Consider the following 8247-nt stretch of genomic DNA (forward strand, 5'->3'; position numbering starts at 1 on the left):
TGTTTTGACAAAACTTAACATCCATTTATTATAAAAGCTCTCACAAAGTGGGCATGGAGGGAGCATAATTCAACATAACAAAGTCCATATATGACAAACCTACAGCCAACATCATACACAATGGTGAAAAGACAAAAGCATTTCCTCTAAGTTAAGGAATAAAACAAGATGCCCACTGTCACCACTTTTATCCAACATAGAGTTGAAAGTCCTAGCCACAGTGATCCAACAAGAAAAAGAAATAAAAGGAACTAAATTGGAAAGGATGAAGTAAAACTGTTACATTTTGCAGATGACATAATACTATACATAGAAAATCCTACAGATGCAACTGAAAAACTACTGTAATTGATAAATGAATTTGGTAAAGTTTTATAATACAAAATTAATATAGAGAAATCTGTTGCATTTCTAGACACTAACAATGAAATATCAGAAAGAAAAATTAAGGAAACAATCCCATTTACCATAACAATAAAATACTAGGAATAAACCTACCTAAGGAGACAAAAGACCTGCACTACAAAAACTATAAGACACTGATGAAAAAAATCGAAGGTGAAACAAACAGATGGAAAGATAAACCATGTTCTTGGATTAGAAGAACCAATATGGTCAAAATGACTATACTACCCAAGGCAATCTACAGATTCAATGCAATCTCTATCAAAATACCAGTGGCATTTTTTTCACAGCACTAGAGCAAATAATTCTATAATTTCTATGGAAACACAATGGAACACAAAAAGTCAAAACAATCTTAAGAAGAACACAGCTAAAGGTATCATGCTCCTTGAGTTCAAACCATATTACAAAGCTATAGTAATCAAAATAGGAAGGTAGTGACACAAATCCAGACACAGAGATCAATGGAACATAATAGAGATCCGAGAAATAAACCCACATTTATATGGGTAATTAATCTTTGACAAAGAAGGCAAGAATATACAATGGGAAAAAAACAGCCTCTTTAATAAATGGTGCTGGGAAAACTGGATAGCTACATGAAAAGAATACAACTGGATTAATTTCTCACACCATATACAGAAATAAATTCAAAACCTTTAAAGATATAGATATAAAACTTAAAATCAAAAACTTTTAGGAAAAAAGTATGGGCATACACCCTTTGACATTGGTCTTAGCAATATTTTTTTTAAATAATGCTATGTAAGCAAGGGAAAAAAGCAAAAATAAATAAATAGGACTACATCAAATTTAAAAGCTTTTGCATTGAGAAAGAAACTATCAACATAACAAAAAGCATCCTATTTAATGGAAGAAGTTATTTGCAAATGATATTACTGATAAAGGGTTAATATCCAAAATAAACAAAGTGCACATGCAACTCAACATCAAAAAGACTAATAACTTGGGGCACAGAGCCAAGATGGTGGCATGGGAAGCAGTGGGGTTTGCATCTCCCCAAAACTAAGGCATCTGCCAGACACTGTTTGGGGACTTCGACACCCAAGGAGACAGGAGGAACCCCCAAGTGAACTGCTTGTGGGATCGAGGTTCACAAGCTGGGGGTGGGGCCAAAGCTCCTGTGGTGGGAGTTCCGAGGCCAAACCACGGACAAGCATAGAACCTCAGACCCCAGGGAGTATTCATTCTGAGTGAGGTTTCTCACAGGTCCTTATATCGGCACCAAGACCCAGCTATGCCCACAGCCTACAAATTCCAGTGTTGGAAGCCTCAAGCCAAACAACCAGTAAGACAGAAACACAATCCCACCCATCAAAAAAAAAAAAATGAGATGGCAAAAAATACATCACAGATGAAGGAGCAAGGAAAAAACCTACAAGACCAAATAAATAAAGAGGAAATAGGCAATCTACTTGAAAAAGAATTCAGGGTAATGATAGTAAAGATGATCCAGAACCTCGGGAAAAAAATGGAGGCACAGATTGAGAAAATACAAGAAATGTTTAACAAACAACTAGAACTAAAGAACAAACAAACAGACATGAACAACACAATAACTGAAATGAAAAATACAATAGAAGGAATCAATAACAGAATAACTGAGGCAGAAGAACAAATAAGTGAGCTGGAAGACAAAATGGTGGAAATAACTGCCAAGGAGCAGAATAAAGTAAAAAGAATGAAAAGAATTTAAGACAATATCAGAGACCTCTGGGACAACACTAAACGCACAAACATTCGAATTATAGGGGTCCCAGAAAAAGAAGAAAGAAAGAAAGAAAGAAAGGATCTGAGAAAATATTTGAAGAGATTATAGTCAAAAACTTCCCTAACATGGGAAAGGAAATAGCCATCCAAGTCCAGGAAGTGCAGAGAGTCCCATACAGGATAAATCCAAGGAGAAACATGCCAAGACACATATTAATCAAGCTAACAAAAATTAAATTCAAAGAAAAACTATTAAAAGCAGAAAGGGAAAAGCAAAAAATAACATAAAAAGGAATCCCCATAAGGTTATCAGCTGATTTGTCAGCAGAAACTCTGCAGGCCAGAAAGGAGTGGCAGGATATACTTAAAGTGATGAAAGGGAAAAACCTACAACCAAGATTACTCTACCCAGCAAGGAGTCAGATTCGATGGAGAAAACAAAAGTTCTTCAGACCAGCAAAAGCTAAGAGAATTCAGCACCACAAAACCAGCTTTACAACAAATGCTAAGCAAACTGCTCTAGGCGGGAAACACAAGAGAATAAAAAGACCCACAGAATGAACACAAAGCAATTAAGAAAATGGTAATAGGAACATACATATTGATAATAACCTTGAATGTAAATGGATTAAATGCCCTAACCAAAAGACAGAGACTAGCTGAATAGATACCAAAAATAAAAAATAAAAAACAAGAAAAAATCCCTATATATACTGTCTACAAGAGACCCACTTCAGACATAGGGACACATACAGACCGAAAGTGAGGGGATGGAAAAAATATTCCATGCAAATAGAAATCAAAACAAGGCAGGAGTAGCAATACTCATATCAGACAAAATAGACTGTAAAATAAAGACTATGACAAGGGACAAAGAAGGACACTACATAATGATCAATGAATCAATCCAAGAAGAAGATATAACAATTATACCACCTAGAGGGGTGGGATAGGGAGGGTGGGAGGGAGGGAGACGCTAGAGGGAAGAAATACGGGAACATATGTATATGTATAACTGATTCACTTTGTTATAAAGCAGAAACTAACACACCATTGTAAAGCGATTATACACCAATAAAGATGTTAAAAAAATTATAAATATTTATGAACCCAACAGAGGAGTATGTCAATACATAAGGCAAATGCTAACAAGCATAAAGGGGAAATTGACAGTAGCCCAATAATAGTAGGGGATTTTAACACCTAACGTCCACCAATAGACAGATCATCCATACAGAAAATAAATAACGAAACACAAATTTTAAATGACACAATAGACCAGACAGATTTAATTGATATTTATAGAACATTCCACCACAAAGTGGCAGAATACACTTTCTTCTCAAGTGCACATGGAACATTTCCAGGATAGTTCATATCTTGGATCACAAATAAAGCCTTGGAAAATTTAAGAAAATTGAAATCATATCAAGCATCTTTTCTGACCACAATGCAATGAGATTGGAAATCAGTTACAGGAAAAAAAACTGTAAAAAACACAAATACATGAAGACTAAACAATACACGACAAAATAACGAAGAGATAATTGAAGAAATCAAAGAAGATACAAAAGAATACATAGAAGCAAATGACAATGAAAACACGATGACCTAAAACCTATGGGATGCAACAAAAGCAGTTCTAAGAGGGAAATTTATAGCAATTTGACCTCACCTCAAGAAACAAGAAAAATCTCAAATAAACAATCTAACACTACACCTAGGGAAAGATGAACAAAGAAAACCCAAAGCCAGTGGAAGGAAAGAAATCATAAAGATCAGAACAGAAATAAATGAAATAGAAACAAACAAAAAAAAATAGCAAAGATCAATAAAACTAAAAGCTGGTTGCTTGAGAAGATAAACAAAATTGATAAACCCTTAGCCAGATTCATCAAGAAAAAAAAAGGGAGTGGATGAAAATCAATAAAATTAGAAATGAAAAAGGAGAAATCACAACTGGCAAGGCAGAAATACAAAGGATTATAAGAGACTACTACAAACAACCATATGCCAATAAAATGGACAACCGTGAAGAAACGGACAAATTCTTGGAAGGGTACAATTTTCCAAGACTGAAGCAGAAATAATTAGAACATATAAACAGACTTATCACAAGTAATGAAGTTGAAATTATAATTAAAAATCTTCCAACTAACAAAAGTCCAGGACCAGACGGCTTCACAGGAGAATTCTGTCAAACATATAGAAAAGAGCTCAACCAATCCTTCTCAAATTCATCAAAAAATTGCAGAGGGAGGAACACTCCAAAATTCATTCTATAGAGCCCCCATCACCCTGATACCAAAACCTGAAAAAGATATCACAGAAAAGAAAATTATAGACCAATAACACGGAAGAACATGGGTGCAGCAATCCTGAACAAAATACTAGCAAACAGAATCCAACAACACATTAAAACGATCATACCTCATGATCAAGTGGGATTTATGCCAGGGATGCAAGGATTCTTCAATATACGCAAATCAATCAATGTGATACACCATATTAACAAATTAAGGAATAAAAACCACATGATCATCTCAATAGATGCAGAAAAAGCTTTTGACAAAATTCAACACCCATTTATGATAAAAACTCTCCAGAAAATGAGCATAGAGGGAACCTACCTCAACATAATAAAGGCCCTATATGACAAACCCACAGCAAACATCATACCCAATGGTGAAATACTGAAAGCATTTCCACTAAGATCAGGAGCAAGAAAAGGATGTTCACTCTCACCACTCTTATTCAACATAGTTTTGGAAGACCTAGGCACAACAATCAGAGATGAAAAAGACATTTAAAAAATACAAATTGGAAAAGAAAAAGTAAAGCTGTCACTGTTTGCCAATGACATGACACAATACATAGAAAATCCTAAAGACACCATCAGAAAACTACTAGAACTAATCAATGAATTTGGTAAGGTTGCAGGATATACAATTAATGCACAGAAATATCTGGCATTCCTATACACTAACAGAGAAAAATCTGAAAGAGAAATTAAGGAAACACTCTCATTTACCACTGCAACAAAAAGAATAAAACCTAGGAATAAACCTTCCTAAGGAGACAAAAGACCTGTACGCAGAAAATTATAAGACACTGATGAAAGAAATTAAAGATGATACAAACAGATGGAGAGATATACCATGTTCTTGGATTGGAAGAATCAACATTGTGAAAATGACTATATGACCCAAAGCAATCTACAAATTCAATGCAATCCCTATCAAACTACCAATGGCATTTTTCACAGAACTAGAACAAAAAATTTCACAATTTGTATGGAAACACAAAAGACACCGAATAGCCAAAGCAATCTTGAGAAAGAAAAATGGAGCTGGAGGAATGAGGCTCCTCAACTTCAAACTATACTATAAAGCTACAGTAATGAAGACAGTATGGTACTGGCACAAAAACAGAAATATAGATCAATGGTACAGGATATAAATCCCAGAGATAAAGCCACACATATATAGTCACCTAATTTACAACAAAGGAGGCAAGAACATACAAATGGAGAAAAGAGAGCCTCTTCAATAAGTGGTGCTGGGAAAACTGGACAGCTACATGTAAAAGAATGAAATGAGAACACTACATAACACCATTCACAAAAATAAACTCCAAATGGATTAAAGACCTAAATATAAGACCAACACTATAAAACACTTAGAGGAAAACATAGGAAAAACTCTCTTTGACATAAACCACAGCAAGTTCTTTTTTGACCCACATACTAAAGTAATGGAAATAAAAACAAAAATAAACAAATGGGACCTAATGAAACTTACAAGCTTTTGCACAGCAAAGGAAACCATTAACAAGAGGAAAAGACAACCCTCAGAATGGGAGAAAATATTAACAAATGAAACAATGGACAAAGGATTAATCTCCAAAATATACAAAGAGCTCATGGTGCTAAATATATATATATATATATAAAAGACCCAATTAAAAAATGGGCATAAGACCTAAATAGACATCGCACCAAAGAAGACATACAGATGGCCAAGAGGCACATGAAAAGATGCTCAACATCATTAATTATTAGAGGAATTCAAATGAAAACTACCATGAAGCATCACTTCACACTTGTCAGAATGGCCATTATCAAAAAATCTAGAAACAATTAGTGGTGGAAAGGGTGTGGTAAAAAGGGAACCCTTTTGCACTGTTGGTGGGAATGTAAATTGATACAGCCACTATGGAGAACAGTATGGAGGTTCCTTGAAAAACTAAAGATAGAACCATGTGATGACCCAGCAATCCCACTACTGGGCATATACCCTGAGAAAACCATAATTCAAAAAGAGACATATACCCCAATTTTCATTGCAGCACTATTTACAATAGACAGGACATGGAAGCAACCTAAATGTCCATTGACAGATGAATGTATAAAGAAGATGTGGCACATATATACAATGGAATATTACTCAACCATAAAAAGAAACGTAATTGAATTATTTGTAGTGAGGTGGAAGAACCTAGAGTCTGTCATACAGAGTGAAGTAAGTCAGAAAGAGAAAAACAAACACCGTATGCTAACACATATATATGGAATGTAAAACAAAATGGTACTGATGAACCTAGTGGCAAGGCAGGAATAAAGACATAGACATAGAGAATGGACTTGAGGATATGGGGGTGTTGGGGGAAGCTGGGGCAAAGTGAGAGTAGCATTGACACATATACACTTCCAAATGTAAAATAGATAGCTAGTGGGAAGAAGCAACATAGCACAGGGAGACAAGGTCAGGGCTTTGTGATGACCTAGAGGGGTAGGATAGTGAGGGTGGGAGGGAGGCTCAAGAGGGAGGGGATATGGGGATATATATAAGTATGTGGCTGATTCACTTTGTTGTACAACAGAAACTAACACAACATTGTGAAGTAATTATACTCCAATAAAGATGTATTAAAAACAAAACAAATAACTCAGTTGAAAAATGGGCAGAGAAACTGAATAGATATTTTTTCAAAAGTAGACCTACAGATGGCCATCAGGCACATGAATAGATGCTCAACATCACTAATTGTCAAGAATATGCAAATCATAACCCCAATGCGATATCTCCTCACACTTGTTCATTTTCAAAAAACAAAAAATAACAACTGTTGAAGAGTATGTGGAGAATAGAGACCCCTTGTGCACTGTTAGCAGAAAAGTAAATTGGTACAGCCATTATGGAAAACATGACAGAGGTTCATCAATAAATTAAAGATAAGAGGAGGTGGAGACATGATGGTGGAGTAGAAGCTCATGAGCTCTCCACATCGTAATAAAACACCAAAGTCACACTTAACTGCTGAACAACCACTGACAAAAACACTGGAACATATGAAAAAATATAGCCTACATTCAGAAAAAAAAGAAGCTGCAATGAGAAGGTAGGAGGGGCACAATTGGATAAAATGAATTCCCATACCCACCACTGGGCAATAGAGAGCTGAATGTGACCAATCAAAATTTTATATGATCCATTTCTGCAACCTTATGTGATGATGAAAGACTTTTTTCAGAAGTGATATGTAGGTCATAGCATAAGATCATGGAATAGACTTAAGATACTGGGATGGATTCTTGACTAGCAATAGAGTGCATGATACAAGTCTGTAGATGAAGGTTTGTTCAGGGACTAGTTTAGGTAAAAAAGAGTGCTTTAGCAGAATATAGTGAAATACTGACAAAGGCCCTCATAAAGTTTTGAAGTCATTGACTATCTTATCATGCTATACTATCATGCATGGCATGCGCAGTGAACTGAGGGGAGGAGAAAAGATGGTGGAGTACAAAGATGTGAGCTCACCCCATCTTTTGAAAGCACCAAAATGACAACTAACTCCTGAACAACCACTGACAAAAAAATGGTAGAACCTAACAAAAAAGATACCCTAAATACAAAAACAAAGATAAAGCCACAACAAGACTGAAGGAGGGGCACAATCATGATAAAAATCAAATCCCATACATGTCAGGTGGGTGACCCACAAAGTAGAAAATAGTTATAATGCAGAAGTTCTCTCACAGGAGTGAAAGTTCTCAGCCCCATGTCAGGCTCCCCAGACTGGAGTTATGGCATTGGGAGGAGGAGCCACCAG

This window comes from Balaenoptera ricei, chromosome X (assembly GCF_028023285.1).
Source record: "Balaenoptera ricei isolate mBalRic1 chromosome X, mBalRic1.hap2, whole genome shotgun sequence".
In the NCBI taxonomy this organism is placed as follows: domain Eukaryota; kingdom Metazoa; phylum Chordata; class Mammalia; order Artiodactyla; family Balaenopteridae; genus Balaenoptera; species Balaenoptera ricei.